The 17,254-nt window shown below is 43.7% G+C and overlaps 1 protein-coding gene and 1 long non-coding RNA gene across 3 annotated transcripts in view; both read left to right on the top strand.

The window, feature by feature from the left end:
• The first annotated feature begins 699 nt into the window (after nt 1-699).
• Nucleotides 700-7,624, top strand: LOC141568190 (uncharacterized). Its single transcript, XR_012491234.2, has 3 exons — nt 700-1,008; nt 1,147-1,379; nt 5,415-7,624. It is a non-coding gene; the product is annotated as an uncharacterized LOC141568190 (long non-coding RNA).
• Nucleotides 7,625-11,828: 4,204 nt separating this feature from the next.
• Nucleotides 11,829-17,254, top strand: part of SIGLEC1 (sialic acid binding Ig like lectin 1) — a 31,930-nt gene continuing 26,504 nt past the window's right edge. Inside the window, exon 1 of one of the 2 annotated variants that reach the window (XM_019733829.3) lies at nt 11,829-11,979. The gene's annotated coding sequence lies outside the window, so the exon portion shown is untranslated. Of the gene's footprint in view, nt 12,005-17,254 lie in introns of both variants that reach the window. The other variant, XM_074317601.2, reaches the window with a different exon arrangement.

Genomic DNA, 17,254 nt, shown 5'->3' with positions numbered 1-17,254 from the left:
CTCTGCCCCACAGAATTGCCCCTCCACTAGGGTGTGGGGGTACCAAGACTGAGGGAAAAGGAAATATTGGGAGGAAGTGATACTTCCATTTTATCCATGTCAAATTGGAGATTCTGGGGCTGCTGTGTAGACAATGCTGGCTACCCCCTCCCCCACTATCTATTCTCTTTTTCTTGATAATTAAATCTTCTCTTGTTAGCCATGCACATGGCCACCCAGCATACAAAATAGATTTCCCAGGCTTTCTTGCTGCTAGGCGTGACCATGTGACTAAGTTCTGGCTAACGAGATGTAAGCAGAAATGTATGTGGTATCTTCCAGCTTTTAAACATTGCTGTTGGTTGCCCATTATCTCTTATTTCTCATCCTGCCTTTCGCTACCCTGCTGCCTGGAATGTGAATGGGATGAGTGCAATTCTAACCACCATGGACCATAAGGTCGAGAGACACAGCCTAGTGATAGCAGAACAGTGACCTGCAAGGAGACTGGCACTTGAGCAATGTCCCCATGCCAGTCCAGGTCTGTGTACCTCCAGATTTTTAAATACTCATACGAAAAAAAGAAACTCTTATTTAGGACACCGTATTTTCGGTCTCTGTTACTCATAGCAGAATGTAATCCTATCTGATTCGACCCCAAGGAGAAATGTTGAGTAGGCAGTTGGTATATGGATCTGGAGCTCGGAGCAGAGTTTTGGGTTGTGGGTAGAAATTTGGCAGTCATCCTTATGGAGATGGTAACTGAAGCCACCGGAGCGGATGAGGTCACCCAGGCAGAGTGTGCAGTGTGAAAGAGAAGGGAAGAGGGCTGCCACCCCACCCCCTTGCCCATGAAAGATGATTCTAGCTTTCCCACTCAGTTTCATCCACCCCTTTCATCTCAGGAGGATTCTGTCTCCCCAGAAGGCTTCTTGGCTTTTATGACTTGGCTTTTATGATACAGAATCAGGATGGAGGGAGTCTGGGGAAAGACAAGAGATGTAGAGACTTGGGGAAAATTGTTTTGAGGTGTTTTTGTTGTTGTTGTTTTAAATTGGGGGATGTTGGGGAATAGTGTGTTTCTCCAGGGCCCATCAGCTCCAAGTCGTTGTCCTTCAGTCTAGTTGTGGAGGGCGCAACTCATCTGTTTTCAATCTTTAATTGCAGGGGGCGCAGCCCACCATCCCATGTGTGACTTGAACCAGCAACTTTGTTATTGAGAGTTCATCCTCTAGCCTACTGAACCAGCCGGCTGCCCCTCCAGAAGCTCGGTAGCAGCTCATTGTCTTCAATCTAGTCGTGGAGGGCACAGCTCACTGGCCCATGTGGGAATCCAACTGGCAACCCTGTTGTTCAGAGCTCACGCTCTAACCAACTGAGCCATCGGCCGCCCTCTTAAGGTATTTTTAACGAGAGAATTATATGAGCAGCTATGGTGTGTGGCAAAGTGGATCAGAGAGAGAAGAAGGGGGTTTTATAAAATGTTGCAAGTATCCCTTTCATGGTATTCAAGAAAACACATAGAACTTGAAATGTGCTGAAATTACTTTTTGGTTGCTAGTCTCAACCTCTTCTGTCATCACATCACCTGAGACTGGTCTACTTGAATGATGGCTTTAGAAGTGTTACACAAGTAACAAAAATATCTTAGAGTAGAAAAAGATAGAAGCTTATGTTAAGGGCACAAGGGGCTGGTATGTTACAGAATCGGGGGGCAGAGGCATGCATTGGGGCTTCACAAGGGCATGGAAGAAGAAACTAGAAATACGTCAGCAACCGGGGAGCTGTCGCCCTGGCCACTTTCCTTCCTCTGTTGTTATGTGAACTCTCCTCTCTGCTGCTCTCTGCATATCTGCTAAATTCCTCTTTTGCTGCAGATTGCCTTTAAAAAAAAAAAATAATAATAGACTTTATTTTTAAAACAGTTTTAGAATTACAAAAATGTTGAGCAAGTAGTACAGAGAGTTCCCATCTATCTTCTCCCTCACACACAGTTTCCCTATTATTAACATCTCGGATTAATGTGGCATATTAATGTAGTTATTAGGTTGGTGCAAAAATAATTGCAGTTTTTGCGATTATTTTTAACGTTTTAAACTGCAATAACTTGCACCAACCTAATACAATTAGTGAACCAATATTGATACATTATTAGCTAAAGTCCATAGTTTACCTTAAGGTTCACTCTTTGTGTTGTACATCTATGGGTTTTGATAAATACATAGTATGTATTCACCATTACGATATCATACGATTTCACCGCCCTGAAAATCCCCTGTGTTCCACCTATTCATCCCTCCCCAAATACTTGGCAACTACTGATCGTTTTACCGCCTGTAAAGTTTTGTTTTTTTCCAGAATGTCAAATAGCAGGAATAATACAGTTTGTCGCCTTTTCAGAGTGTCTTCTTTCACTTAATAATATGCATTAAGTTTCCTCCATGTCTTTGCATATCTTGACAGCTCATTTCTTTTTTATTGCTGAATTTATATTCCATTGTATGTATTAACATAGTTTATTTATCCATTCACTTACAAAAGGACATCTCAGTTGCTTCCAGTTTTTGGCAATTATAGACAAAGCTGCTATAAACATTTGTGTACAGGGTTTTGTGTAGACATAAATTTTCAACTCAATTGGGTAGATATCGAGGAGCGTGATTGCTGGATTGTATGGTAAGACTGTTTAGCTTTGTAAGAAACCTCTAAACTGGCTTCCAAAGTGGCTGAGCCACTTGGCATCCCTACTAGCAAAGAATGAGAGTTCCTTGCTCCACATCCTCGTCAGCATTTGGTGTTGACAGTGTTCTGCATTTTGGCCATTTTAATAGGTGTGTAGTGGTATCACATTGTTGTTTAAGTTGCCTTTCTTCAGTGACATGTGATGTGGAACATCTTTTCATATACTTATTTGTCATCTGTATATCTTCTTTCATGAGGTGTCTGTTAAGGTCTCTGGCCCATATTTTTAATTGGGTTGTTTGTTTTCTTATTGTTGAAGTGTAAGAGTTCTTTGTATATTTTGGATGTAAGTCCTTTATCAGATATGTGTTTTGCAAACATTTTTTCCCAGTCTGTGGTTCTTTTTCATTCTCTTAACAGATTGCCTTTTATTTATTTTCTCTTTTCCATGTGTGTGATCATTCCACAGCTCCTGAATTTATTTGCCCTGTATAAGCAGATGCCATAAACTAGTGTCTCTAGTTCCAGTTCCAGATTTTTGGGAGACTATTATTTGACCAGTTTAGTGAAGTGGGAAATTAATTATGGCTGAATGTTGTGGTGACACTAAGGTAGCTGGAAGGGAGTCTGGGAAATGTAATTTTAGTTTTCTAGTCTCTTCAGTACAGGAAAACAAACTAGAAAGAGGTGGGAAGGGAGAGTCAACCTTCCATGTACATGTAGGAGGTAGAGCTTGGTGGGTGGGTGGGGGAGTATTGATACCGTATAATATGTGTTGGTAAAAAAATTCAACCATTACAGAATGGGGCAAAATGAAAGCAAAATCCCCTACATCCAGTTCCACTCTTCAGAACTTTTTCCAGTTTCAGTTATTCCGGAGTTTTAACATCATAGTTTTAATAATATGCTTTACTTCTGGTTCTCAGTTTAGTAACTCAAGAGAGCGTCTAATTGATACCTCATCATTAAAGCGAGAATTTAAACCACACTATCTCTCAGCTTCCCCCATGCCTTCTTGTTCAGTTGTGTGAGCTATATCATTATTGCAGTCTTAATTGGTGTTATTTATAGTTCTAAACAATCTATATTTACCTTTCTTTTTTGTTTTTTTCTTTTGTGTTAAACAATCTATATTTAAAACTTAGTTCCTTTTCCATCAAGACAGAATTTCCTGAGCCCCACCACTATGGATGAACAATTAGTCTCTCTATGCCACCTACCACCTTCCTTCTCCATGTCCTTCTAATTTCTATTAGTTTTATCTTTACATTCCCATGGTCAAAGTTGGTAACATTTGCATTCTGTTCTGTAATTGGATTAAGTCTTCCATTCTTTAGCTTTAGTTTGATTCTGAAAACGAACCAATCTTATGATTGTATAAGCGTTATTTACTGTAGAACCAAGTCATGAGATAGCTCCACTGAGAAGGAAGTGTAATGCCATCTTCTCCACCCTCTGCTACACAAAGGAGAATATTTGCTGTCTCAAATACTAAGGTCAAGGAGAGTCTTTTTTTCTGACAGTCCACTCATTGCTTAAAATCATGCTTCACATGTGTTTGTTTCATATTTAGTCCCTGGAACAGATTTTGTTGTTTCTGGTTTTCTAATTGCTTTTCTTTTTTCTTTCTGAGAGAAGAAACAGATGTCATCTCCATTATGTGACCACAAAATCGACTTGCCATGCACACTTTCCCACGTCTGGGTCCTTTGTATGTGTTGTGAGATGTGGTAGCTGTTGTATTTATCCAGCATTCCTTTTCCCTCACTTTTCTTTTAGTGAACTGCTGCTCCCTTAGTCCAACTGTGTGACTTGGGTTTTTTCCAATTGCAGTGGCTTCAGGGGTGGGCTTATACCCAACATCTGGCAGTTTACCTCTATTGTGACTCATCTGAGGGATGGAGACACAACGGAGGCACAGATAACTGGAATCCTTCGATGGGATTGATCAGTGGATTTTGAGAGAAGCACTCACCCCTTTAGCTTCAGGTAAAGCTTGATCCAGGGACTCTACTGATGTCATCAAGGACCCAGGGTCATTATATAGCTTTGCTTTGCCCTCAGTGTTGTCTTCACTGCCTGGCTATTCATGGTGGACTGCCAGCAGCAACAAGCTCCACTTACATAACAAATAGGGGGGAGGGGTGTTAATTTCACCCAGTTCATAGGGTTTGAGAATACAGCAGGGAATCAGAGCATGTTTTACCACAAGAAGAGTGAATTCATTTGGACACCCAAACCACAGATGTTCCTACTCCTTTCTATTGAATTTCTTTTTATTACAGTGATTCTATTTTAAATTTCCAACAATTACTTCTTGCTTTATTTTCATAGCTGTCTCTTTTTGTTCTATGAATGTAATAATATTAGACTTTTTCTTTTTATAAGTTCTCTTCCGTTCTTTCAATTATCTGTTTCCTCTGGGGTCAGTTTGTTCACCTTTTGTTTAGTTTATTGAAGAGGCAGTATAACCGAGTAGTTCAGAGTAAAATGCAGGAAACAGACAGCCTCGGTTCAGATTCCATCTCTCTGCCCCTCACTAGCTGTGCAAACCTCAGACAAGTTATGTTACCTTTCTGTGATGTGGATTCCTGTAAAGTGGAGATAACAAAAGCACCTAGGGCAGAGGGTCATTAAAAGAGTTAATAAATGTAAAACGCTTAGAACACTGCAAGGCCCACAGTAAGCACGCAATAACTATTTGCTGTTTTTTTTTTCCCCTTAATCTGTCTCCTTTTCTTGTTTTTTCTCAGCTATCTGGTGAGACCTGGTGATCAATTCATCTTTATGAATGAAGGGAAGGGCTGGTTGGCACTGGATCCTTAGCAGTGGAGCGTGGAGAGGTCCATATGCCTGCTGCCATCATTTTGAGGTGTGTTGTGTCCCACAGAGAGTTCGCTCTTGCTGTCCATAGCTGCTCCGGCCTGTGAGGCAGCTTTCTCTCAGGCATGCTTCAACTATGATTTCCTCTGCCCCCATTTGTCTCTCATTGCAACCCACCTTTTTTCTGTCTTCTAGAAGTAGATCAATATCCCCGTACCGTTGATGTTCCCCCAGCCATCCTGTTCCCAGCCCTCCTATGGGTTTATTTCCTTTTCCCTTACCTTTCTGTGCTTTTGGTGGCATTTGAGGGGCTAGAGGTGGTAGACACACAATCTCAGCCCACCATCTTGAAATGGAAGTTGGTGTAGTGGTTTAAGTGTTTCTAACTCCAACTAATGCTGCACAGACGGGGCTTCTTGGGGTGTAAAGTGTTTACACTGGACACCTAGACCCCACACAGGAAGGAGAAAGGGAGGGTCCACAACTTGGGCCTTTTTATTTTCTTGTGAGGTTTCTGTGGGACTGTTGGCCTCAGTGGGTTATCCCACAGACCTGACGGCTGGGTTGGGAAGGGTGGCTCTTCGGTCTCCCTGAGAATCCCAGAACTCTCAGACTCAGGGAACAGAAGTGGGTGAGTGCAAGCAATGGAGGAGAACCAGAGGGACAGACCACAGGCTGTGTGGGGTGACTGAATGAGTGAAAATCCGGGTGTGGCTGTGGGACTAGATGGTACCTTGGGCTGGGGATGGGAAGCACACTTTCAGCCACTGTCACTCTGCACTCACAGAGCTCTTCTGACATTCCAGGCTCTGTGGGAAGCTCTTCCCACAAGCTGTCTGGAAGGCTTCAGGTTCAGAGTGGTTGAGTGACTTCCTCATGATCACACAGCTGGTGAATGTCTGGATTTGAACTCAGCTCTATGCAGGGCCCAGGCTCTTAACCACTGTGCTTCATTACTCCCACCTGCCCACAGGCTGACCAAAGCAGGGTCCGGAAGATCTCCCTTGGGCTACTATGGACTCAGTTGCCCACACTGAAGATTTTGCAATTGGGTATGCAATGACAAAAGCGAGGGAGCCGGGGCTCTGGCGCCCTCTGGAGGAGATAGGGGGCTCTGCAGAGATGCTGTCGAGGTAGGCAAGGGCCTAGGGCTGGGATACCTGCAAGTCCAAGGAATGAATGATAGAATTAAGGTTATGGTTGCACCATGTAAGGGCAAGGCTTAATCTCTCCTCATTCCTTTATAATAACCCCCCAATATTTACCTGGGCACATCATTTATTGGAATAAAGACATAAGGTCATGGGACTAACTTCTGGCTAGTGTGCTATAAGCAGAAATGAGGTGTGCAGTTTAAGGAGTTATCCTTAAAAGATGGGGGCATGATCTACTGTGTTTCTTCCTCCATCCCACTTTCTGGAATGCAGATATAATAGAGCTCAAGCACGCTTCTCGGACCATAAGTAAAAGCAGTCCATTGAAGATGGTAGAGCAAAAAAATAAGAAGGGTAGACCCTTATGAGGATTGTGCCATTGCCATATCAGCCTTAGATGCTAATACTTATCTGAGAGAGAGGGAGATATACTTCTATTTTATTTAAACCACTGTTATTTTGCATTTTCTGTCCTTGTCCTTCAGCCAAGCTTTTTTCATTAAAAAAAAAAAATGCTTGTTTATTCCAGAACAAAAGTAAAACACATTACCAAAATTTTACTAAGAGTAACACCATTCAGCTAGGAAATAAATTAATTTATTAACCAGAGTTAATTTCATATTCAAGATTTCACATTTCAAGCATTGCCGCTAAATATAGATGGTCCGGTGTCTCAGGCAATCGGAGCTCCGTGCTCCTAACTAGGAAGGCTGCCGGTTCGATTCCCACATGGGCCAGTAGGCTCTCAACCACAAGGTTGCCAGCTCGACTCCTCGACTCCTACAAGGGATGGTGGGCTCTGCCCCCTGCAACTAACAACGGCAACTAACAACGGCAACTGGACCTGGAGCTGAGCTGCGCCCTCCACAACTAAGATTGAAAGGACAACAACTTGACTTGGAAAAAAATCCTGGAAGTACACACTGTTCCCCAATAAAGTCCTGTTCCCCTTTCCCAATAAAATCTTAAAAAAAAAAAAAATAATATATGTATATATGGTTTGACATCTTTGCTCATGTTCTGTCTCAATTCTGAAAAGTTCTATTATTTTAGGATCTTCCATTCTTAGGACAAATTTTGATCTGATATGCTTAATACAAAGAGATGGAATTTCAGGATACAAAAGTCCAAGCTTTGTTAAAGAGTTTTCCCCCTGTCCTTTATTCCTTCTATCTTATAACCTGAAAACAATATGGATATGAACGTAGTTATGCGCACTACTTTGAGCTATCTGTCTCAAGGTTGAAAATGTCAATTGTCCAAAAAGTCAAGGGCATTAGTTTCATGTAATGGAAAGTGGATGTCAAAGTTGGGTGCCTACTATTTATAGCCAAAATTCTTGGGAGAATGTCTTAGCTCTCACTCCAGCAAGTGGAGTGAATGGAATGACTTCTGTCCTTTGTTGTTTTTTTTGTGTGTTTTTTTTAGCAATTTTAGGCTCCCAGCAAAATGAGGGAAGGTACAGAGACTTCCCATATGCCCTCTGTCTCCCACATGAATAGCCTCCCGCTATCAACATCCCCCACCAATTTGTTACAATTGATGAACCTGCATTGACACATCATAATCACCCCAAATCCATAGCTTACATTACAGTTCACTCAGACTTGCACATTCTGTTGATTTGGACAAATGTATAATGACTTGTATCTATCATTATGGTATCATACAAAGTATTTTCACTGCCCTAAAAAATCTCCTGTGTTCCATCTATTCATTCCTGTCTCCCCAACCCCTGGCAACCACTGATCTTTTTACTGTCTCCATAGTTTTGTCTTTTCGATAATGTCATAGAATTGGAATCATATAGTAGGAAGCCTTTTCAGGTTGGCTTATTTCATTTAAATATGCATTTAATGTTTTTTCATATCTCTTCATGACTTAGTAGACAGCTAATTTCTTTGAACAATATTCCATTGTCTGGATGTACTACAGTTTATTTATCCATCACCTACTGATGGACGTCTTGGTTGCTTCTGAGTTTTGGCAATTATGAATAAAACTACTATAAACACCATGTACAGATTTTTGTGGGGACACAAGTTTTCAACTCGACTGGGTAACTATTAAGGAGCATGGTTGCTGGATTGTATGGTAAGACTATGCTTCATTTTGTAAGAAACCCCAAACTGGCTTTCGAAATGGCCACCAGGCTTTGTGTTCCCACCAGGAATGAATGAGAGTTCCTGTTGTTCTTCATCCTCACCAGAATTTGGTCTTGTCAGTGGTCTAGATTTTGACTATTCTAATAGGTGTGCAGTGGTATCTTGTTTTAATTTGCATTTCTCTCATGACATATGATGTGGAGCATCTTTTCATATGTTGATTTTCTTTTATTTTTTTAAAAAATTTTATTGGGGGAATATTGGGGAACAGTGTGTTTCTCCAGGGCCCATCAGCTCCAAGTCATTGTCCTTCAATCTAGTTGTGGAGGGCGCAGCTCAGCTCCAAGTCCAGTCACCGTTTTCAATCTTTAGTTGCAGGGAGCGCAGCCCACCATCCCATGTGGGAATTGAACTGGCAACCTTGTTGTTGAGAGTTCGTGCTCTGACCAACCTGAGCCACCCGGCCGCCTCTTCATATGCTGATTTGCCATCTGTATATCTCTTTGGTGAGGTCTTACTTATTTTTTTTACAACGAAAAAAATTATGCATTGGGCAAACCTCCAAATGTCCCCAGGCCTGATTCTCACATCTGGAATGAGAATCATAGTACGTACCTCACAGAGTGTTTGTGAAAGTTAAAAGTATGTGTGGCAGTCTGACCTCTTGAGAAATAGCCTAGCAATTTTTATTTTTTAAATTTACTTTGGTAACTGTAGACTCAAATAAATAACCAAAGGTAATGTTCCCTAACTAGACAAAGTAGACAAGACTTTGTTCTCCTTACCCCAAGAAAAGATAAGCATGTCCTGTGCATGCTGTTCTGGGACATAGGCCTTGTATAAGTTTACTACTGTAGCTAACAAGTGACCGCAGAATTCTTGGTGGCATCCGACAATAAACACATACCTGCAGGTGGGCTCAGGTCTGGCTGACTTTGGCTGGGCTCAGCTTGGCTTCGTTCCAGGTTGTGGGTTTGGTTCAGGTCTGTTCCACATGTCTGTCCTCCTGTTTGCACCAGCAGGTTACCTGGAGTATGTCCTTTGCGTGGTAATGGCAGAAATGCAAGACGGCAAGGTCAAGACTTTGTTTATGTCACGTCCATTCACATCCATTGCCCACAGTAAATTTTGGTTAAGACCAAAATCAAGGGGGGAAAGAATATGCTTCCCACCATGACGCCATGGAGTAGACGTATATAGTCTACAGTGGACTGAAGGATTGGGGCCGATAAGTTGCACAGGCCTAGAGCTGGGGGTCCCTGGACCGACAAGCTTTATGTTTGGGTTGGACGAAGAAGCAATGGGATGAACCCATTGTATTTTGGTCAAAAGAGGAAATGACCCAAGATTCGGAGTAATATAGGGGCTACAAAGAGGGTACAGTGACAGAGACTTAATCTCTCTGGGGCCTGAGGATTTCAGGGTAGAATGTCAGGAGACAATTTCTTTTTTCTTTTTATTTTTTTTTAATTTTTTTTTTTTAAATTAAATTTATTGCGGTGACAATTGTCAGTAAAATTACATAGATTTCAGGTGTACAATTCTGCATCACATCATCTATAAATCCCATTGTGTGTTCTTCACCCAGATTCAGTTCTCCTTCCATCACCATATATTCGATCCCCCCCATCCTCATATCCCACCCCCCACCCCCCACCCCCCACCCCCGTTACCCTCTGGCAACCACCAAACTATTGTCCGTGTCCACGAGTTAGGAGACAATTTCTTTGTGCCACTGGCACCTGAGGTCCTCCATCTGATTCAGGGTTTCATGTGCTTTTTAAATTTTTTTTTATTTTTAAAGCGGGTGCAGCTCACAGTGGCCCATGCAGGGATCGAACCGGCAACCTTGGTGTTATTAGCACCATGCTGTAACCAACTGAGCTAACCAGCCATCCCTCATGTCCTTTTTTTTTTTTTTAAAGATTTTATTGGGGAAGGGGAACAGGACTTTATTGGGGAACAGTGTGTACTTCCAGGACTTTTTTCCAAGTCAAGTTGTTGTCCTTTTAGTCTTAGTTGTGGAGGGCGCAGCTCAGCTCCAGGTCCAGTTGCCATTGCAGGGGGCGCAGCCCACCATCCCTTGCGGGAGTCGAACCGGAAATCTTGTGGTTGAGAGCCTACTGGCCCATGTGGGAATCGAACTGGCAGCCCTCGGAGTTAAGAGCACGGAGCTCCAACCGCCTGAGCCACAGGGCCGGCCCCGCCTCATGTCTTTTTTGATTGACACACATGGTTTGTCCACAGGATACAGGGGAACTGATAGGCTGTGACTGGGCTCCCCACCAATATAGGTAGGCAGGGGCTGAGTTTAATTAAGTTTGATTTGTAAAAAAAAGAAATGTGTTGTCACTTGTATCCAGGATTGTTTGGAACCATTAAAATCTACCCCATATGTCAAGTGCTTGGCTCAGTAGTGGGCCTCAATACAATGGGCTCTAGTATTATAAAGGTAACTCAGCCATGCTGGGTTACCTTTCCTTCTCTGCCTCAGTGAGGGTCAGGGGCTTGCTGAAATCATGTGTGGGGGGGAGCGGGGTATAGAACAGTGGGGAAGGAGAGAGGAATCAGAGATACTCCTGCAGCCTTGAGAAATGTCCTGTATGTTGGGGCCCCTGTGTTTCCTACAACTAGGGTCTGCTTCTCAGGGGGGGTTCTTCTCAGAAGTATCCAGGTAGCAGTGGGGTGCTGAGAGGCTCCCAAAGGGCTTGGAGAATCAATACCTTGGTCTGGGTGCCCTGGAAAGCTTTCTCACCCTAGACTGGGCTTGCTTCTTTCCCGATTGTCAGGAGGAACCGTGTGCAGAAAGCTTCCTTCCACCTCTCTCAGACTCCCTAAAAAGGCCAAGTGAGCCCAGAGAGAGGGATATAGAAATGGCTGGTGAACAGGGCTCCCTTGTTCCCACTTCACCTGAGAGGAGGCTCCAGCATGGCCCCAGATCCCACTTCTGCTTGTTCAAGTCCCTCAGTGCCAGGCCTTGCCTGGGACCTTCCCCTGCCAACAAGATCTTTCCTGTCCTGGTATTGCACAAGCTTGCAGCTGCCTCCCTGACCAGTGTCTGGGCTGGGCAGTGGAGCTGAGGCTTTGGGAAAAGAGGAAGAAGTTCCTGAGGCTGGATCTCCTCTCTCGCGGTGTCAGAGCTCTGGGAAGCCAGTAGCACCACGAGCTCCCGGGCCTCCCTCCGTTCTTCTCGCCTGTGGTTCACCAGCCTTGTAGCCACTTCCCCTGCGGAGCAGGTACTTCCATCCTTGGGCCTGGAGGGTGAGCAGAAGGTTGGGAATGGGACTGGGCTGAAATTGGCTGGGGGGTATCTGGGTGTGGGTGCTGGACTTTAGGCCAACCTAAGCCCAGGACACTCATCAAAGCTGCACTCACAACCCAATCCCCTTCACAACTCCAAATTTCCCCCAACCCACATCCCAATCCCAATCCGAACCACAATCCTGACCCCTGCTCTCTGTTCCAACCCTACCTCACCCTCAGTTGTATCCCATCCCCAACCATTTACTAATCATCATCTCTACCCAACCGCAGCCCCAGCCTTCACCCTCACCCCAATCCCATCATTTTACCTCCACGTCAACCCTAATTCCATCCCAAATCGCAGCCTAACCATCTGCCTAACCCAGCGCAGCATCTCTACCCAACCTTCATTGTCCCCTCACTCTAGGCCCATTCCCATTCCACTTCATTCATGGGAGCATAGGAACCCCAGCACAGCCCAGCATAATGGGGAATGGGTGCTCAGGCTAAGAACATTTATAGCCAGATTAAAATGTGAAATTTCTACTGCCCATTTCGAAGCCAACAGACCTTATTTAAGGGTTATATGGCTTTCAGAGTTAAATGTTTGGGGCTTTCCACTATTATGAAGATAATGTACTCCTGAAATTGCCCAGCTGTACCCTGGTTTCCTATCTATAGAGGAGAGCATTCCAGCTGGCTGTGTTACCCAATTTTCCTCCTTCTCCAACCTGATGGGGAAGTTGGGGGGACAAACCCTGGTGCTGGGAAACAGAAACTGAATCCTTTATAGCTGCTTACAGTGAAACTTCCTCTGACCTTTCTTCCCCAGGCCAGACTTGGTCTCTGGGATCAGAGGTCAGGGGCTTGGGGACCCAGCCTGCCTTCCCCAGCTGTCCTGCGACACTTGGACTCGCATAGACTTTTCCCACTCACTTGCTTTTGCACAGGCAGCAAACATCAATGCCTGCCATGTGCCAGGCCAGCCCATCCCAACCCTGATGCCACATATACCATTTCTAGGTAGGAGTGAGGATTTAAAGCTCTGTCTTCAGCGTACCCAAGACTTGGGGATACAAGGATGAACTTCAGGAACTTCCTGAGTTCTGGGAAACAATGCTTTCCCAAGTGGTCACTGTCTAAATGTTGGGTTGTTTTAGGGCGGAGGTTTTCCTTGTCCCCCAATACACCCACCCCCTTCCCCAGGACCTGCAGTCATCCCTGTAGCACTAGGGGCGCCGGGTGCACCCCAGGGCACCCAGAGCTCAGCCTAAGCCTTCAACACCAGGCTTTCAAACAGAGACAAGGGTCTCCCTTTCTGGGGTTCTTGTTGCCCCCTTTTTTCCCCCAGGAAAGTTCTCTGGACCAAGAGTGGTCTTTGAGGTAGAACAGGCTGAACCAATAAGCTGGACTCTGGTGGGACTGACCCCTTGGGTGTTGGGGCTGGGCTAAGTAAGTATACGTGATGTGATTTTAGAAAAGGTCTTTTCACACGTTCCAAAAATCTGCTCCATTCTGAGGTCAGTGTGTTACCATTCTTCCACCATTAAGTTCAACATTGCCCTTTCCAGGGTCCCAAACGGGACCAACAGAGGAGCTGGGGACATCATATGTGTGTCTTGCTGATATCCCAGCTATAGAGAATCTGACCCTGATACCTAGCATGGCTCTGGGCTCTGGGGCCACCCCTGCCCCCAACCATGCACAGCAAGCTGCCTTTCAGTCCAGCATTAAGGTCATGATTCCAGTCTGGGCCAACATGAGCCTGTCCTGTGGCCAAAGACCAGGTGTGAGGGTGTGAGTGCAGCCTCCTGGGACAGGAGCAGGCATATAGGACTGCCCAAAGAACTGGAGACGAGCCACTGGGTCTCTGCAAATGACCAGACTTGTCTGTTGGAGCAGCCCAGTCAAGGGGCCATGTACTCTGAAGAATAGTGCTCTTTCGGGCCTTCCCAGGCCTTTGCTTCACCGTGCTCCCTGCAAGACCGTCCCTCCTCCCTTTACATTTGGCTAAGTACTGTTTGGTCATCCTGACAGGTAATTGTGGCCCATCCAGGCCCTGGGTGTCTGCTTAGCCCTCCCCAGGTGTGCCCCCTGGTAGCCACCAGAATCAGTTGGGCCCCACCTGTGAGCCTGATGATCTGGGGGCTGGGAGTTCTCATGAGTTTCCTGTCCCCACTTCTAGCCTCCCCCGGCCCTCCTCATCACTCTGCTGAGTCAGCATTTAGGACCAGGGAGGATTGCACAGTTGGCAACAGGGGTTTTTGTATGTGTGTGGTAACATATACGTAACATAAAATTTATTGTTTTAACCATTTTTAAAAAATTTTTTATTGGGGAACAGTGTGTTTCTGCAGGGCCCATCAGCTCCAAGTTGTTGTCCTTCAATCTACCGTGTTTCCCCAAAAATAAGACCTAGCAGGACAATCAACTCTAATGTGTCTTTTGGAGCAAAAATTAATATAAGACCCGGTCTTATTTTGCTATAAGACCCAGTCTTGTCTAACATAATGTAAGACCAAGTCTTATATTAATTTTTGCTCCAAATGATGCATTAGAGCTGATTGTCCGGCTAGGTCTTATTTTCGGGGAAACACGGTAGTTGAGGAGGGTGCAGCTCAGCTCCAAGTCCAGTTGCCATTTTCAATCTTTAGTTGCAGGGGGTGCAGCCAACCATCCCATGTGAGAATTGAACTGGCAGCCTTGTTGTTGAGAGCTCACGCTCTAACCAACTGAGCCATCCAGCCGCCTCTGTTGTAACCATTTTTAAGTGTACAATTCAGTGGCATTAAGTACATTCATAATATTGTGTAACCATCACACTGTCTATTTCCAGAACTTTTTCATCACCTAAAATAGAGACTCTGTACCCATTAAACATTAACTCCCTTTCCTCTCCTCCTTCCAGCCCCTCATAATTTTTATTCTCCTTTCTGTCTCTATGAATTAGCTACCTCACCTAAGTGGAATCATGTAATATTTGCTCTTTTGGTCTGGCTGACATGGCATAATGTTTTCAAGGTTCACCCATGCTGTAACATGTATGAGTTCCATTCCTTCTTATTCTATAATATTCTATTGTATAGATAGACCATATTTTTTTAATCCATTCATCTATTGAGGGACACTTGGTTGTTCCCACTTTTTGGCTATTGTGAATAACACTGCTATGAACCTGGGTGTACAAGCACCTGTTTGAATCCCTGTTTTCAGTTATTTTGGATCTATGCCTAGGAGGGCAGTTGCTGGATCATACAGTAATCTTTTGTCTGCCTTTTTGAGGAACCACCCAACTGTTTTCTACAGGGGCTGCGCGAGTTTACATTTCCACCAGCAGTGCACTTAGCTTCTAATTTCTCCATATCCTTTTCAACTTTTATTATTTTCTGGCTTTGTTTGTTTCTTAATAGCCATTCTAATGGGTGTGAAGTGGTAGCTCATTGTGGTTTAATTTGCATTTCCCTAATGATTAATGAATGATGTTAAGCATCTTTCATGGCTTATTGGCCATTTAATATCATCTTTACAGAAATGTCTATTCAAGTCCTTAGCCCATTTTTTGAATTTGGGTTTTTTGGTCATTGAGTTGTAGGAGATATATATATATATCCCTTATGTATAATATTAATCCCAGAGATATGATTTGCAAATATTTTCTTCCATTCTCTGGGTTGTCTTTTCACTCTCTTGATAGTGTCCTTTGATGCACAAAAGTTTTTAACTTTTTTTTTGACGGGGGAACTGTATTAAATTTATTTTATGATATGTAAACACTACATAATCTAGAAATAAATTTGTGAAATAAATTCATTTAAGCTATATTTGAAATTGTAATTCAGCCCTTTAAAGAGGATATGAGTATCCAATTTCAACTGTTTGTTTTTAATATAAATGTCACATTCATATTGACAAAAATACTATGCACATAATGTGTTAATAAGTGGGCTAGTGTCTATTTTGTAATTTCCTTACCATTTCACTCACTTTCTTCTGTAAAGAATAATGCTTTTAATGTTTCCTTCAATCCTTCTATTTTTTTTTCTTTTATTTCTGTAGCAAGTTGATATTTCCCCTTATCTTCTTCCAAGACACACATCTTCATTTGCAACTGCTTTTTAAAAACGGCCATTGCTTCTTTGTGTTGCTTTGCTCAAGTTTCCTTTTGATTCTGAAGAGTTTCCTTTTGTCATTTAAATTCTCGTGTCTCCACAACAATTTTACCAACCTGCTCTTCATATTGAATTTCTGCTTCCTTTCTCATACGTAATTCTTCTAATGCTTCCAGTAAACTTGTTTTGAAATCTCAGAGCTGAACAGAAAACAATGTCTCTGAAGAGCTTTGAAGAGCAAAGGGAGATGATGATTCCGTCTTAAAATCGTTCTCCACATTAACATTTATTTCCTTATTTTATTGAGCTTTGCTTTATTGCACCCACTCACAGATGTGGTTTTTTACAAATTGAGGGCCAGATCCTCAACCTTACTAATCTGCAGCCTTGATAGCATTTCAGGGAAAGTCACCAGAAGTCCCAGCAAAGAGAATGAGGTCTGAGGCTGATGCTCAGTTACCTCAGCGGAGCGCTCCTAACTCCCCCGGAAGGCAAAAGTTTTTAGTTTTTATCAAGTCCGATTTATCTATTTTTCCTCTTGTTGCTTGTACTTTTGGTGTCATACTTAAGAAGTCGTTGCCTGATCTTAGGTCATGAAGATTTTCACCCATGTTCTCTTCTAACAGTTTTATAGTTTTTCTTATATGTGTTTCTGCCATCTCTCCCCTTTAGATTCATATCCATGGCACCCCTTAAGGGTGCCCACCCCCAGGGGTACACTAGGGTCTGCCTTCTTATGCATACTACTATACTCTAGGCATTTAACTCATGTTTGTGGGATATGTGTTGTGCAGGACACTTGAGCCTCCGTCATACCTAGACTTGCCCTGCCACCAACTCTAAATCCCCAAGGACCACACCCATCTCTTGCCCACTACTGCAAGCCTGAGGGCCTCTGCGCTGCTGCAGGGCACTTATCCCCAGTCCCAGGTCCTGAGAAATGGGTGCTAACAAGCTGCCAAGGACAAGGCAAGCACAGAAATGGCTCTGGGTGGGTACAGGAATCCCAAAGGGGAAGTTATAGCTAGAAATCACCTTTGAGCTACACCTTGAAGACTGAATAAGGTTTCAATAAGCAAAGATTATTTGTGGTGGGGACAGAGGTGCTCAATTGGAGAGCCCATGGGCAGATGGGACTGGCCCCAGGGTGGGTATGTAG

This window comes from Rhinolophus sinicus, chromosome 13, assembly GCF_057876585.1.
Source record: "Rhinolophus sinicus isolate RSI-liver-muscle chromosome 13, RSI-T2T, whole genome shotgun sequence".
In the NCBI taxonomy this organism is placed as follows: Eukaryota; Metazoa; Chordata; class Mammalia; order Chiroptera; family Rhinolophidae; genus Rhinolophus; species Rhinolophus sinicus.
Note: the sequence above shows the minus strand (reverse complement) of the source record. Positions and strands in the feature narration are given on the sequence as shown.